This window comes from Cnephaeus nilssonii (assembly GCF_951640355.1).
Source record: "Cnephaeus nilssonii genome assembly, chromosome: 2".
Lineage (NCBI taxonomy): Eukaryota > Metazoa > Chordata > Mammalia > Chiroptera > Vespertilionidae > Cnephaeus > Cnephaeus nilssonii.
In genome coordinates, this window is record NC_137073.1 from 10,765,035 (window position 1) to 10,780,393 (window position 15,359).

At 47.6% G+C, this 15,359-nt stretch overlaps 1 long non-coding RNA gene across 1 annotated transcript; it reads right to left on the reverse strand.

Annotated features, from left to right (window-relative positions):
• Positions 1-12,963: 12,963 nt before the first annotated feature.
• Positions 12,964-15,289, reverse strand: LOC307105496. Its single transcript, XR_013814024.1, has 3 exons — positions 14,978-15,289; positions 14,684-14,883; positions 12,964-14,590 (listed from the first exon to the last, which is right to left on the reverse strand). It is a non-coding gene; the product is annotated as an uncharacterized lncRNA (long non-coding RNA).
• Positions 15,290-15,359: the final 70 nt, after the last annotated feature.

Consider the following 15,359-nt stretch of genomic DNA (forward strand, 5'->3'; position numbering starts at 1 on the left):
AGATTTGAGACAGCGTTATCGAGGTACTGGTTTATGGAAAGGAAGAGACCGATGAGAGAAAGTATAAATCCTGAAAGATACATACAGAAAAAGTTAGCTCCATGGTTAGAGTGTTGGCCCGGGCTTTGAGGGGTCACGGGTTCGACTCCAGTCAAGGGCATCTGCGGAAGGCAACCAATTGATGTGGCTCTTTCACATCAATGTTTCTCTCTCCTCTCTACCCCTCCCCCACCCTCCCACTCTCTCTAAAATCAGTGGAAAAAATATCCTGCAGTGAGGATTAACAAAAACAAACAAACAAACAAAAAGTTAATCATTTCCCCCCTAACCCTCCATTTCATTGCCCCGAGGTAACCGATGTCAACAACTTGTGCATTCCCGCCCACCTGGTAAAGAACGTCCTAGATGTGGCGCTTCTCAGACAGCCGAAGAAAGTTCTGGCAACACAGACATTCCAAGGAGATGAGCCTGAAAACCAGAATAGGACGGGACAGCCAGCCTGGCCGGTGTGGCTCAGTTGGTTGGAGCGTCGTCCCATACGCGGAAAAGTTGCACGTTCAATTCCCAGTCAGGGCACATACCGAGGTTGCGGGTTCAGTCCCCAAGAAGGCAGCCACACGATGTTCCCCCATCCCCTCTCTCTGAAAATCAGTAAGCATGCCCTCGGGGGAGGGCTGAGAAAAAAGGGAGAGCCAATGGCCTGCAGTCAGGCCTGAGAAACCTTTCCGGGGTGATGTAAATGGTCTAAAACTGGATGTGGTAACCGTTTCACAACTCCTTCAATTTACTAAGAAGTCATCAAATTGTGCACATAAAATGAGCAAATGTGAATTATACCTCAATAAAGCCATTTAAAAATATTTTTTATTGATTTCAGAGAGGAAGGGAGAGGGAGAGAGAATTGATAGGCTGTTTCCTGCACGCCCCCCACTGGGGATTGAGCCCACAAACCGGGCATGTGCCCAAACAGGGAATTGAACCATGACCTCCTGGTTCATAGGTCGACACTCAACCACTGAGCCACACCGGCCGGGTCATTAAAGCCTTAAAAAAAAAAAAGCAGCCAGGTTGCTAGAAGGAGAGCCAGGTGCTGGGCCGGCAAAGGAAGGCCCCTCGGGGATGTTCACTCCTAATCCCGGGCACCTGTCACCGTGCCACCCGACCCAGACGAGAGGGCTTTGCCGATGTAGCTAAGTTTACAGACCTTAAACTCGGGAGGCCATCCTGTCTTCTTCATGGAGCCTGACGCAGTCGCATAAGCCTTTAAGAGCAGAGAACTTCTCCCCGACATCAGGGAGGCGGGCAGAGCGGGGAGCCAGAGATCGGAGTCCCTGCCAGCTCTGGATGCGGGGCCTACGGAGCCCGGGGGGCCCCAGTGGACAGCAGTGAGGAAACGGGACTCAGTCCTACCTACAACCACAAGGAATTGGTTCCTGCCAACAGCCTGAGCAGTGGAGTCTTCGGTCTCCCGTTAGAATCCAGGGGCTGGCACCCTGATGCCCGTGAACCAGAGCAGGGAAACCAACTGAGCCAGCCTGGACTCTGAACTAGACCTGCGCCATAATACATCTGTGTGGTTTCAAATCTCCAAGGCTGTAGCAACTTGTTGGGGCAGCGATAGAAAGCGAATATAATACCTAACTATGAATCTGATGCCAGACCCCACTGCAAACCTTTTTCTGAATTTTTATCGCCTAAAACCAGATAGAGTCTAAACTCCTTAATGTAGCACGTATGGCCCTCCGTGACCTGGCCCCTGACCCACTCATTAGCGGGAGGGCACCGTGTCCGTCGGCACACCAGCTGCCTCTCACCCCTTCCTCTCCCAAGTGTGCCTTTCTCATTCTTTTGAACTAAGGCCAGGCATCACCTGTTCCAGGAAGACTCTCCTGTCTCTGTTCCATAGCACCCTCTGGCTAATTCCATCGTTATAATGCAGCAGCATAATTATAAGAATACACTGAGTGGCCAGATCATTATGATCTCTGAACGCATAATAATCTGGCCACTCAGTGTATATCCTATATAATAAAAGGCTAATATGCAAATTGTCTCCTCAACTAGGAGTTTGACCAGCAGGCAGGCCGGCCAACTGTCCATGTCCCCTCCCCCTGGCCAGGCTGGCCAGACCCCACCCATGCATGAATTCATGCACCGGGATATATATATATATATATATATATATATATATATATATATATATACACACACTGAGTGGCCAGATTATTATGCGTTCAGAGATCATAATAATCTGGCCACTCAGTGTATAGTGTATAATTACAATTTCCAAGTATTACAATGAACCGTTTATGTACACGTATTCCCTTCTAAGGCCGCAACTTCCTTGAGGGCAGGAGCAAGTCTTATTCATCTTTACTTCCCCGGTGGATGCACAATGGATAGTATTTACGTATCCCATTTGGGAGAAAAAGTTTTGGTAACTAATGAAGAACCTCATTAATCTACCGATTACATGTCCGCTCATTTATAAGAAAGTAAGTGGGGGTTAGGCTTGACAAATCAAGCTCCTCTCATCCTCCTTGCAAATGCTGTTTTTATTATAACGCTGCTGCTGCTACCTCTGCCTCGTATCTCAGTAGCAGTGAGAACCGCTCGCGAACAACCTTGCCTCCTGGTTACTCACTTGGATGTGGTCCGAGCCAGAAGGGCCTTGAGTGTGACACCACCAGAGTCAGGGGACTGAAGCTCCACCCAGCACCTTCACTAAGCTTACTCAGCCCCTCAGTTTTCCTGACTAATATCAAGCTAATAGGCGTGGGAAGCATTTGCCAATCTGTTTTCCTCTCCTCTTGATGATTAATGTCAATGACACTTTTTTGCAGGTTGCATAATTATCTCTCTGTTCTTCTGAATGGTTTCTATTGGGGGAAATTGCATCTCATATACACATGACCATTCACCATTTTCTTATGACTTACAATTATTTATTGCTAATATCACACTTTCTAACTAGTATTCTTTTTTTTTCTTCAATCCTCACCCGAGGATATTTTTCCATTGATTTTTAGAGAGAGTGGCAGAGAGAGGGAAAGACAGAGAGAAACATCGATGTGAGAGAAATGCATCAATTGGTTGCCTCCTGCATGCACCCTGACCAGGCCTGGGCCAGGGGAGGAACCTGCAACTGAAGTACGTGCCCTTGACTGGAATCGAACCTGGGACCCTTCGGTCTGAAAGCCCACACTCTATCCACTGGGCCAAACCAGCCAGGGCTCTAACTAGTACTCTTAACCCTGATAAGGGATGACGGGTTAACAATGTTCGTAAAACACCTTAAACCAAACCCAGGAAACACACAAAAGATGAAGGGGGAATGCTAATGCTGAGTAATGCTGAAATGATCGCACACAACCACTTCACTCCATCATGCGGAGTTGGCATTGGCATATGCTTAGTTTTTCCTATAAAGGTTTACAAATTGAACAAGTAGAGAAAATTGTGTTTTGACTTGAAATGGTGTTGTAATATCGAATCACACACATTTAGAGGCAAAAGTTCAAAATGTTCACCATTAACTTCCACAGATTGTTGAGAATGAGGACCCAGGAACTGACAAGTATTTAGCTTTCTATTTTTTGTTACTCCTCACCCAAGGATATTTTTTCCATTGGTTTTTTGTTTGTTTGTTTGTTTGTTTTGTTTTTGAGAGCATGGAAGGGAGAGGGAGAGATAGAAAGAGAGAAACATCGATGTGAGAGAGATACATATAATGGTTGCTTCATGCACATGCCCTGACGGGCTGGGGACCGAGCTTGCAACACAAAATATTACATTTAGTATCTGTGAAATATTAACAAAGTTCTAAGAATGTTTAGGTCTAGAAACTGTCATAGATACTGTTTTTCTTGTCTTAATTTAAGCTTGTTTTTTAACTTCTGCAGAAGAATAAAAGAAAAATATATTGGCTATCTCAAAAACTAAAAGCTGTACTACCACCTTTTCACAGTTTGAAATTTTGAATGGGAAACATCATAAATTTCATTGTAAATCAGGTTCATCTGAGATGATTAACAAGTAAAATTAGCCCTAACCGGTTTGGCTTGGTGGATAGAGCGTTGGCCTGTGGACTGAAGGGTCCCAGGTTCGATTCCAGACAAGAGCTTTTACCTTGGTTTCGGGCACATCCCCAGTAGGAGGTGTGCAGGAGGCAGCTGATTGATGTTTCTCTCTCATTGATGTTTCTAACTCTCTATCCCTCTCCCTTCCTCTCTGTAAAAAAAAAAAATCAATAAAATATATTAAAAAAAACAAGTGAAATTAATGAAGTATAATTAAACTCCTATACTAATCATGATAAACAATTTCTCATAATTATTAGAATACTAGAGGCCCAGTGCATGGATTTGTGCACCAGTGGGCTCTCTCAGTGGGCTCTCTCAGCCTGGCCTCTGGGGATCCACCTGAAACCAGTTCTCCAACATCCCCCGAGGGGTCCCAGATTGCGAGAGGGAGGTTCTTGGGTGATGCACCCTGGAATCGGGCTCCCTCTTCTCTGGTTCCCGGTGTCTCCCCTGAGAACCCCAGCTGCCAAGTCACTAAAGCTCGGCAGCTCCTGAGTTGAGCGTCTGCCCCCTGGTGGTCAGTGCACATCTTAGCTACTGGTCAGATGGTTGAATGGTTGGACCGTCACTTAGGCTTTTATATATATAGATATTTCACAATTCTTGTAAAAACATGTTTATATTTTAGAAGGGTAATAAAATAAGTTGACAGCAAGAGAACGCTTATCTCTTTTCATTGAATGGTAGGAAAATAGAGTATTTAGTTTCTTAAAATTAAGATCAGAGCAAGGCCATATATAATCTTAAAAAAACAACAATAGCCCAGTCAATGTGGCTCAATGGTTGAACTTTGACCTATGAACCAGGAGGTCATGGTTTGATTCCAGGTGAGGGCACTTGCCCGGGTTTCGGGCTCAGTCCCCAGTATGGGGTGAGTAGGAGGCAGCCAGTCAATGATTCTCTCTCATCATTGATGTTTCTATCTCTCTCTTCCTCTCCCTTCAATAAAAATTTATTTTAAAAAAAGAAAGAAAGAAAAAAGAAAAAGAAAAAGAAATTAATCAGATTAAACAAAAACTTTACACGTGGCCTATTCAGGATAGGCAAATCCCTAGAGATGAAAATTATATTAGTGGTTTTCAGGGACTTGGGTGTGGCGAGGGAATGGGGAGTGGCTGCTAATGAGTAGGAGGGCTTCTTGGGGTGATAAGAATGTTCTGGAATTAGATTGTGGTGATTGATGCACAACTTTGTGAATATACCAAGGACCAAATCACTAAACTGAAGACTTTATTTTTTTAAATATATATTTTTATCAATTTTAGAGAGGAAGGAAAAGGGAAAGATAGATATAAACATAAATGATGAGAGAGAATCATTGATTGGCTGTATCCTGTTTGCCCCCCACTGGGGATTGAGCCTGCAACCAAGCATGTGCCCTTGACCAGATTTGAACTGGGACCCTTTAGTCTGCAGGCCGACGCTCTATCCACTGAGTCAAACTGGCTTGGGCAAATCCAGTTTGATTAATTTTTTAATTCAATTTTGCAGGCAGCTCTTCTTGTGAGAAGAGTGAAAAAAAAAATCAAAACATACTAGTAGTATCTGATTCCCCAAAAGTTATTAAGTTATTTTAGGTTTAAGTGATTTACCTCAGCTTTCATTTATCTTTTTTTTCATCTTTCATTTAATTAAAGCCAATTTCTTTAAAAAAAATCTTTATTGTTGAGTTTATTACAGATGTCCCTCTTTTTCCCCTCCATTGGCCCCCTGTGCCCAGTTCCCACCCTGCCCCAGGCCTTTGCCATCCTGTTGCCTGCGTCCATAGGTAATACATATATGCATATAAGATCTTTGTTTATTTTTTATTTTTAAAAATATAATTTTATTGATTTCAGAGAGGAAGGGAGAGGAAGAGAGAGATAGAAACATCAATGATGAGAGGGAATCATTGATTGGCTGTTTCCTGCACAGCTGTTTCCCCCTACAGTGCCAATAGCTGTCTAAATCATGCAGGTTAGTCTGTGTTTCTGTTTACCCTGATTTTACTTTGGGGGACTGTAGTGGTCATGATATTTGCCTCTCAACATCCATTCTAAGGCCCCTTCTCAAGTAGTTTGTTTTGTTTTTGTTAATCCTCACCAAGGATATTTTCCCATTGATTTTTTAGAGAGAGTGGAAGGGAGAGGGAAAGACAGAAAGAAGCATCGATGTGAGAGAAGCCCATCGATTGGTTGCCTCCTGCGCGAGCCCTGACCAGGGCCTGGGCCGGGGAGGAGCCTGAAACCGAAGTACGTGCCCTTGACTGGAACCGAACCTGGGACTCGTAGGTCCGCAGGCCTTTGCTCTATCCACTGAGCCAAACTGGCTAGGGCAGCCCAAGTAGTTTGGATGTGGTTGACTCCACCTCCCAACTTGAGGAATGGCCACTTGACCGGGGCTTGGCCACTCGGTCTATTCCATCCCTCTGGCCACAGCGATTGATTCAAGGATGGACAAGTCACCCACGCTGGCCCAATGAGAGTCAGCTCGTGGCTCTTGCTGGGAAAGAGAAGCTCTTTTTCCTGGGGTTGCCCCTCTGGAAAGGTGTAAACCTGGAGGCTCATCTTTGACACCGATGGCGAGGACCTGCCCCAGAATGAAACACGTCAAGACGAAACAGAATCTTGGTGATCTTGATAGCATCCTGGGAGCGTCTGGATCCAGTCTGTGGACTCGTCAGTGATGTAAGCCACTAAAGTCCTTTTATTTTGCCTCCACTGGTTTAACTGTTTATGTAACTTGCCACCCAGAAATACCTGACTAATAGAGACAAATTTCTTGCTTATAGCTCGGATTAAGTGCTCTGATGCTGTATAAATACGCGAGTAAGATCTGGAGATAGATAAAAAGAAATGGGTTCAGAAATAGCCACATACAAAGTGAAAAAAGGTACAGTTATTTTATTCAAGAGCTACTGCATCCCCTCTTCTTTCCCTGATGGGTTTACCATAGGAAGGAAACAGGACCCCGTATGTGTATTTGAAAACATCTACAGGCATCGTGTCTATTCATTTTGTGTCGAAGCTTCAGTTGAGTGTGACAAAGAGACAGGGATCTTGTCTCAATCTTGGTGACATGGTACTGTGGGAGTTCAGACCCAGGGTTGTGTTCAGACTGTCTAACTGTGGTCACTGGGGCTTGGTTTCATCACCCATAGAAGAGGGAGCTGGGTTAAGATCCCTTCTAGTACTGATGTCCAGGAGTCTATTGCAGAGGTCCCTAGGGAAGCTGCAGGAGGGAGTAGTATCATTTGGAGAGACCTAGCTGGGGCTCACAAGACTTTGGGATAAAATTCTCCCTGTGGTCATGTGTGGTGAGCTTGGGTCGTCAACTCCAAAATGGAAGTTGATCAGTGGGGAGTCTTGAGAATGCAGCACGGTGGAAATAAGTCAAGCTGGGTCTTCTTTGCTGAATGCCCTTTGCTTTACATGCATATCAGTTCTGCTTTTCAGATCAGTCAGACTGGCCTCCGAGACTACCCAGTGGGCTGTTCATCTCACCGGGGCTCAGAGCTGGGAAAGCCTGGGGTGGACCTGGCTTCATGCACAACTGGATCACGGAGCTCAACAAGGTCATCACCTCAATCTCCGGCTCTCCCCCCATTCCTCACTCCCACCCGGTTTTTGTTGACTTCGTTCTCAGGAAGGTTTTCCCCACATAGAGACAGAAATGGCTCCCGACAGAAAGCACACACTGATTGGCCCTGCTTTCAACCGGGACCCGCTGCGCTGGGCAGGCACAAGTCCTAGACCCACCAGTGCGGCTCATGGAGTTTGGGTTTTATTCTGAGGAGTAACGGCGGAATCTTGAAATGGGGTTGACATGGTCAGATCTGTGCATTAGGGAGGAGCCTGGCTGAGGAACAGGGATTGGGGCAATGGAGGAGACGGTTGGGGAGACTTGTTAGGGTGTGGAATCATTCTGGGCAGAAGTGAGGAGGAGCTAAAGGAGGGTAAGGCTTTGGGGACAGAGGATGCAGTAGCCAGGAAAGAAAATGGGGGAGGTAGAACATATAAGACCTGGTGGTTGCTGAGCAGTGTTGGTGGGAAGAAAGAAGTATTTATGTTTATTGAACACCAAGTGCTGGGCCCTGTGCTGGGGAAATTAAACTCAGTCTGTGGAGGAGCTGGACTGTAAACAATTACTCTCCAGTGTGCTGATTACCGAGACAGAGGGATGCAGCAGGGGCCGCTAGCACAGGGGAGAGAAGAAACCTTGTAAGGACTGGCTGTGGGGGAGGGGGTGTCAGGGAAGACTTCACACACAAGGAAATTTAAAAATATATACATTTTATTAATTTTTTACAGAGAGACAGGGAGAGGGATAGAGAGTTAGAAACATCGATCAGCTGCCTCCTGCACACTCCCTACTGGGTATGTGCCCGCAACCAAGGTATATCCTTGATCAGAATCGAACCTGGGACCCTTGAGTCCGTAGGCCAACGCTCTATCCACTGAACCAAACCGGTTGGGGCGACAAGGAAATTTTGACCTGGATCTTAAAGGATAAGTAGGGGGTGCAAGAGTGTGGCAGCAAAAAGGGGTAAGAAATTTTGAGCCTGTGCCGAGGGCAAACAACAGAGTCCAAAAAATTGTTGACCAGGAAAACGACATCCAAACCAAAGACATATTTAGTTTTGCTCATATAACATTTTTAGAAACTTCTAAATTAGTTGCAACATTGAAGGATCTGGAACTTTAATATAAAAATCCGTATTTGTAACATCTTGGAAAACCAGGTTTAGCTACACAAGACCCACATTCCCGCATGACCACCAAATGCAGTTCCTGTTATAATTCATCTGCCCACAGCAACTACTCAGGTACCTGCCTCGTCCTCTGAGATAATGAGAGATAATGGAGTGGTCGTCCATTTAAGTCGCTAAATTTTTGTAGGGAGCGGCTATAGGATTAAGCCCAGAGGGCAGAGCTCTCCTAGCATAATTAAGCCTGACCTGGTAGCCCTCCCTCATTCCTTCCTAAACAGCTAATGGGCTGTGGGAGGTGCAGCAAGTGTTGCCAAAACAAGAGCATTTGTATACATGTTAATCCACCCTAGTTTTAATCAGACTATAAAATAAAGCATCGGCTTGCAGGCTGGATCTCCAGGCGTGGGAGATCCGAGGGGCCCAGCTGTATTCTCTTTGTCTGTCTTCTTTCATCTTTAACCCCCCTCCTCAGGTTCACCCTTGGCCGTGCTGGCCCAGCACAAGTTTTGGAGTGGTTTAGTCCACCAGAGGTAGCCGGAACACCCACCTCTGCCTTTCCCTGTAGACACCTGAGGGCTCAGCCTCTGAACCAGAGGAGTGAGGGCGCTGGGGAGCTGGGTAAGGAGCAGCGAGGCCCGACAGGTGGATGGGGAAGGTCATCAGGGGCTTTGCACACCAGGCCGAGGGAGTTTCAACTTCCTCCTGCAGGAGCTGGTGGGGTTTTGTAAGGTCGCCCCATTAAGACCGGAAGGCGACTCTAGAGACGCCATAAAAGATGAACGAGAGGAAGGTCCGGGACCCAGTGGTCCAAGCAACACAACTCAGGCAGTGGTGGTGGGCAGGGAGAGGAAGGGAGAGATTCAAGGTCAAGACTTCCTTCCCTGGGAGGCCCGCCCGAGGTGCTAAAGGGACAGGCAGGCTGAGCCACGTATAGTGGGCAGTCAGAACTAGGGAGCAATGGGAGCAGATTTGGCCACAGTTCAGAGTAGTGGGTGTCAAAGCTGGGGATGCGGGTGGGATGGTGTGGGGAGTCTGGGTGGAGTCCTGGCCAACTCACTGCACAAAGTGTTGAGCAGAGAGAGGACACTCAGCAGGGAATTGAGAGCGAGCGCTGCAGAGCAAAGCAGAGAAACGGGCCCAGGGGCCGAAGGAAAGAATGATTCCGGAGGGAGAGTAGGCAGTAGCATCAGATAATCACCAAAACGTGCTCTTCCGGTTCGTGTTCAGGAGGTGACTGGTGGCCTTGCCAGGGCAAGTCTGCGTGGCGAGGTAGGAGCAGAAGCCAGACTCATGCGGGTGGAAGAGTGAGTAGGAGACGAGGAAGTGGAGGGAGTGTAAACAGCTCTTTCAAGAAACGATTGTGAACGGTAAGAGCGCGATAGGGAAGTGGTTTGAGGTTGCCACATTGAGAGAGGCCCTCCCCAACACACAGGGGGCGGAAGCTTGTTTTCTTATGCAGGAGAGAGAGGGTCTGCGGAGAGGGGACGCGGGCAGTGCGGGTGAGGGGGCGCGGGCCGGAGTGCGCTCACTGTGGAAGGGGGAAGGGATGTGTCCCAAGGAGGAGGAACGGGCGATGGGCCCTCCCCTGTGATTAAAGTGAATGGCTGTTTATAGGAGATGCCATTGCTGGTGGGTTGAAAGAGTTCTCATCTCTTTTCTCCATAGAACAGAAGCCATGATCATCTCATACAGTGAGGAAGGCAGCCCGAGCTAGATGGCTAGTGCGAAGTGGCTCGTATGATTGACGTGGGCCTGAGCCTGGGGACCTGGCATCCTCTGTGCCTCCTGCTTAAGGCTGGGGTTGGTTCCTGAGTGTGGGTCAGGGCGAGCCTGCAGTTGGAGGGAAGATCATAGGTGGGAGAAGGCCTGTAACCTCTTGCAATGAGACCCTAACGCCTCTTCACTTAGAGACTTGTGTGGGCTGCTCCTTCCCGATGGGAGCAAACTCCTTAAGAAGACACAGGTTGCTGAGCCATTTTGCTCAGTCGTTAAGAGTGAGGACTGAAAAAAAAAAAAAAAATAAAATAAATAAAAAAAGAGTGAGGACTGAAGGGTCTCGGTATGATTCTGGTCACTTACCTCGATGCAGGCTCAATCCCCGGCCTCTGGTTGGGCACCTGCGTGAGGCAACCAATCGATGTTTCTCTCTCTGTCTTCCCCCATCCCTTCCACTCAAAAAAAAAAAAAAAAAAAAGAGGAAGACACAGGTTGAGACCTCTCATGATCTGCCTCCTGCTGGTCTTCCGGCTCCGTCACTTCCTCCTTCATCCCAAGCACTTGAGGCTCCAGTCGTGGTCTCTATCTGAATTGCTTTTCTCCCTTTCCCCTCCCTTCTCTGCCCGGCAAACTCCTACTCAAGACCCGGTTTAAACGTAACATCATCCATCCATTCCACCAGCGTCTGTGGACGGCCCAGCGAGGCTTCGGCCCCGGTTCGCCCTCCTGACTCCTCTGCTCTCCTGCTTTGTGCACACCTCTGCTGCCAGAGGCCACCTGGACCGTTCCAATGGACGCAGGGGCTTCAGAGGCAGGCGGACATGTATTTGAATCCCAGTTTGTGTGCCCTGGGGTAGGTTGTTTTTCTCTTCTGAGCCTCCATGTTGCTGTCTGTGAAAAGGGACAATAAAATGCCTCATCGGGCTTTTAAGATTCTTTAGACATGGAATGTTAGTGCAGCACCGAGGGGCTAGGACTCCTGGTTGTGACAATCTTAATTTTTAAAATCTCTTTTTACAGTTGATTTGTTTAAATAAGGATCCAAAGAAGGTTTACATATCACAGTTGGTTGATATATTTGTTAAACTCTTTTAATATTTCCTTCCTTTTCTCTTAATGCCATTTATTTGTTGAAGCTAGGTCATTTGTCCTATGAAATTTTCCACATTCTAGATTTAGGTAATTGCTTCCTTGTGGTATTATTTAACCTGTCCCTCTATCTTCCTTATTTACTATGAACTAGTAGTTAGATCTAGAGACTTGGTTACATTCAAGAAGATGCTTATGATAGTGATTTTGGTGATAACACTAAAAGGTACTATTGCATACTTATTGCATCATTTTATTGGAGGCACATAATGTCAGGTTGTCCTACTTTTGGTGATGTTAAGATTGACCACTAGATTCTTTTTTTAGGCAATCGTGGAAATTTGCACATAACTTGGGTACTAGATGATGTGAAGAAATCATCACTAATTTTTAAAGGTATACTGTATTTATTACATAATGGTATTGTGCTTAGGTAAAATAAAAATTATTATCTGACATGCAGTAACATGGATGAGTCTCAAAACATTATACTAGTGAAAAAAGCCAGACCCATTATGTATTATTTCATTTGCATGGAACATTCTAGAACAGGAGAAGCTAATTTATACTGACAGAGAGCTTATCAGTGGTTGCCTGGGGCTGAGGGTGGAAAATGACTGTAGAAGGGCATGAGGGAACTTTTAGGGGTGATAGGATATTTCATATCTTGATTACAATGGTAATTACATGGGTATATACATTTGTCAAAACTAATTGAACCATGCACTTAAAATGAGTGCGTTTTATTGTATGGAAGTAAAAATGTATTTTATTGTATATAGATAAAGTTGATTTTAAACAGAAATAAAATACAGTTACAACTAGAATAAAGAGAATCCATTCAAAACAGCTACAAAACTGCCCGGCCGGTGTGGCTCTGCAGTTGAGCATTGACCCAGGAACCAAGAAGTCAGAGGTTTGATTCCCGGCCGGGGCATGCCCGGGTTGTAGGCTCCATCCCTGGTGTGGGGAGTGTAGGAGGCGGCTGATCGATGATGTTCCTCTCCCAACGATGTTTCTATCTCTTTATCCCTCTCCCTTGCTCTCTCTGTAAAAATCAATAAAAACATATTAAAAGAGCAGCTATAAAACTATACTATACCTATAATATACTGGTAACTATGGGAAAAATAATCTAACGTTATACAACACCTTTACAGAGAAAGTTATAAAATTATATTAAAGAACAGAAAAGAACATATAAACATACAGAGAAATACACCATATTCATGGGTAGAAGTCTTAATATTCTTCCCAAATTAATCTATACAGTTAATGCAATTTTATTAAAAACTAAGAGTTAAAAAAAATCTTTATCTCTAAGACAGAGTATTAAATACTAAAGTATTTAAGTTGAAATGCTGTGATGTTGGGGATTATTTCAAGCCCTGATCCGTGTGACTCAGTGGTTAGAGCATCAGCCGGGGTACCTAGGTTGCAGGTTCAATTCCTGGTCAAGGCAAGCACTTAGGTTGCAGGTTAGATCCCTGGCCCCCTGGGCGCATGCGGGAGGCAACCGATCAATGTCTCTCTCTCACTTCGATGTTCCCCCCCTCCCCCCTCCTTCCCTCATAGTCTAGACAGAGAGCAGGGCCATGCACCTTGTAAGATGAGCAAAGAGCGCTCATCTTAGGTGGGGTGGCAGGGGATGCAGCTACAGCTCTGCAGGTCTGTCCGACTCCCTCATGCTCTGCAGCCTGTTTAGGGGGGGCAGCCCAGAGGAGGCCGTGCTGGGAGTCGGGCCTCTGGCCCGTGCTCAGCATTTCAGCCCCTCTTTCCTGTACGACTGGCACCTTGGAAGGGCCCCTGGTCCTGCCTCCCTCTTGGCAGGTGTTCCAGTTAAAACTCATTCAGTCCCGCCCTGACTGGTTTGGCTCAATGGATAGAGCGTCGGCCTGCGGACTGAGAGGTCCCAGGTTCGATTCCAGTCAAGGGCATGTACCTTGGTTGCGGGCACATCCCCAGTAGGAGGTGTGCAGGAGGCAGCTGATCGATGTTTCTAACTCTCTATCCCTCTCCCTTCCTCTCTGTAAAAAATCAATAAAATATATTAAAAAAAACACACAAAACAACTCATTCAGTCCCAAGCACCAGAAATCCAACTCAAACTTATTGTCTTATGCGGAAAAAGGAAGTTATGCCTTATGTAGCAGGAAAGCTAAGGAGTTCAGGCACAGCCTGATCCAGATCCTCGGTGCTGTCACGACTCTGTCCTCACAGCTCGCCTCTGCAGCCCTCGGCATGGGCTCATTCTGTCTGGCTTTTCCTGCGTGGTGACAAGATGGTCACTGCCCGTGCTGGGCGTCCAGCTAGCAGCTTACTGACCCCGGTGGACAGAGGGCTTCTTTTTCCTAGCAGCGCCAACGAGTCTGCTTCTCACTGCAAAGACTTGAATCAACACCGTCCCCGAAACTCCTCTTGAACCTCAGGGATTGTCAGGGGGGAAGGTTTGGTTCCCAAAGGGAAGGTGGTGAATGCGGGCCAGCAGCACGCCGCAGGGACACCTCCAGCAGCCGTCCTCGGGGGCACCATGCGGGCCTTCACCCCCTTCACCACCCACCGCTGAGCTGACTCTCACTCTGTGTCCGCGGGACGCTGCTTCCTCATCTCTTCCCACTGGCCTTGCCTCTGTCCCCTGCAGCAGCCCCAGCCCCCGCCCCCGCCCGCGCTGCAGGCCAACTGTAGGGTGAAAGCAGCATCTGGGCCCCCACCGTCCCCTCTCAGGCCTGCTGGGTTGGGGTTTGTTGCCTTTGGGGCATGGTTTCCAGCTCCGGGGCTGAAGGCAGTGGTGCCGGCTTCCTCTCTGTGAAACGGAGGTGGCAGCTGCCTCTGGGGTGCTGTGTGTTAAATGAGTGTGGAAAGCCTACAGCGATATGAACCATGCCCGGCACCCAGCAGGCTCAGTACCCGCAGCTGCTCCTCTCCCCGCTGCAGCTGGAGGCCGCACGTCGCCGTCGCTGGGCCCAGTCCGGTAGCAGTCGCGGGCTCTCAGGCACAGTACAACCACCGGTGTCTACAACGGAACAATCCGCAGAACACACGGTCTCATTTCAGCCTCAGAGCTTTGTGGGGTGGGCGGGACAAGTTGTATGACTCCCCCACTTACCGATGAAGAAACTGAGGCTTAGAGAGATTGGACCTCTTGCCCAGGATCACTCAGCCAATCAGTGGTGGAGGCAGGATTTGAATCAGTCCCTTGAGATTCATGTTTTGGGACCTTTGCTCTGGCTGCCGCTCAGCCTGCAAGACCGTCTGTAGTCAGGCCTGTTGGCTCCTCCTCATCCTTTCAGGTCCTGGTCAAACACCCTGCAAACAGCAGTAGTGATAAGAGTCACATTTATGAAGCACTCGCCCCACTCCACAGGAGACCCCTAAGCCTTTCCCTTCCCCGTGATCTTACGAGGTAAGTATCACTCCGTTATGGAGGGAGGAACTGAGGCTCAGAGAGGTTAAGTAACCTGCCCAAGGTCACTCAGCAGGTGTGACAGTGGGAGTGAAACTCGCAGAGCCTCTGGTTCGGGAGCAGGCCTTTCTTGCCGGCTGGATGTGGCCTCTGAGGCCAAGGATGGCACAAACGCCTTTGAGTCTGAAGTCCAGGCTTCTGCCCGCCCGGCTCCCTTGGGGCTGCTTGCTCCTCTCCTTCCAGTAGCCGGAGCGCTCCCAGGGGCAGGTCACCTGTTAGCCCTGCACAGGAGGGGCTCCACGAGCCAAATTATTTCATTTGCCGCACCCTCCCTTACCCCCCGCCGCCCCCTCCCCCCCTCCCCCGCATCCCCCGGCAG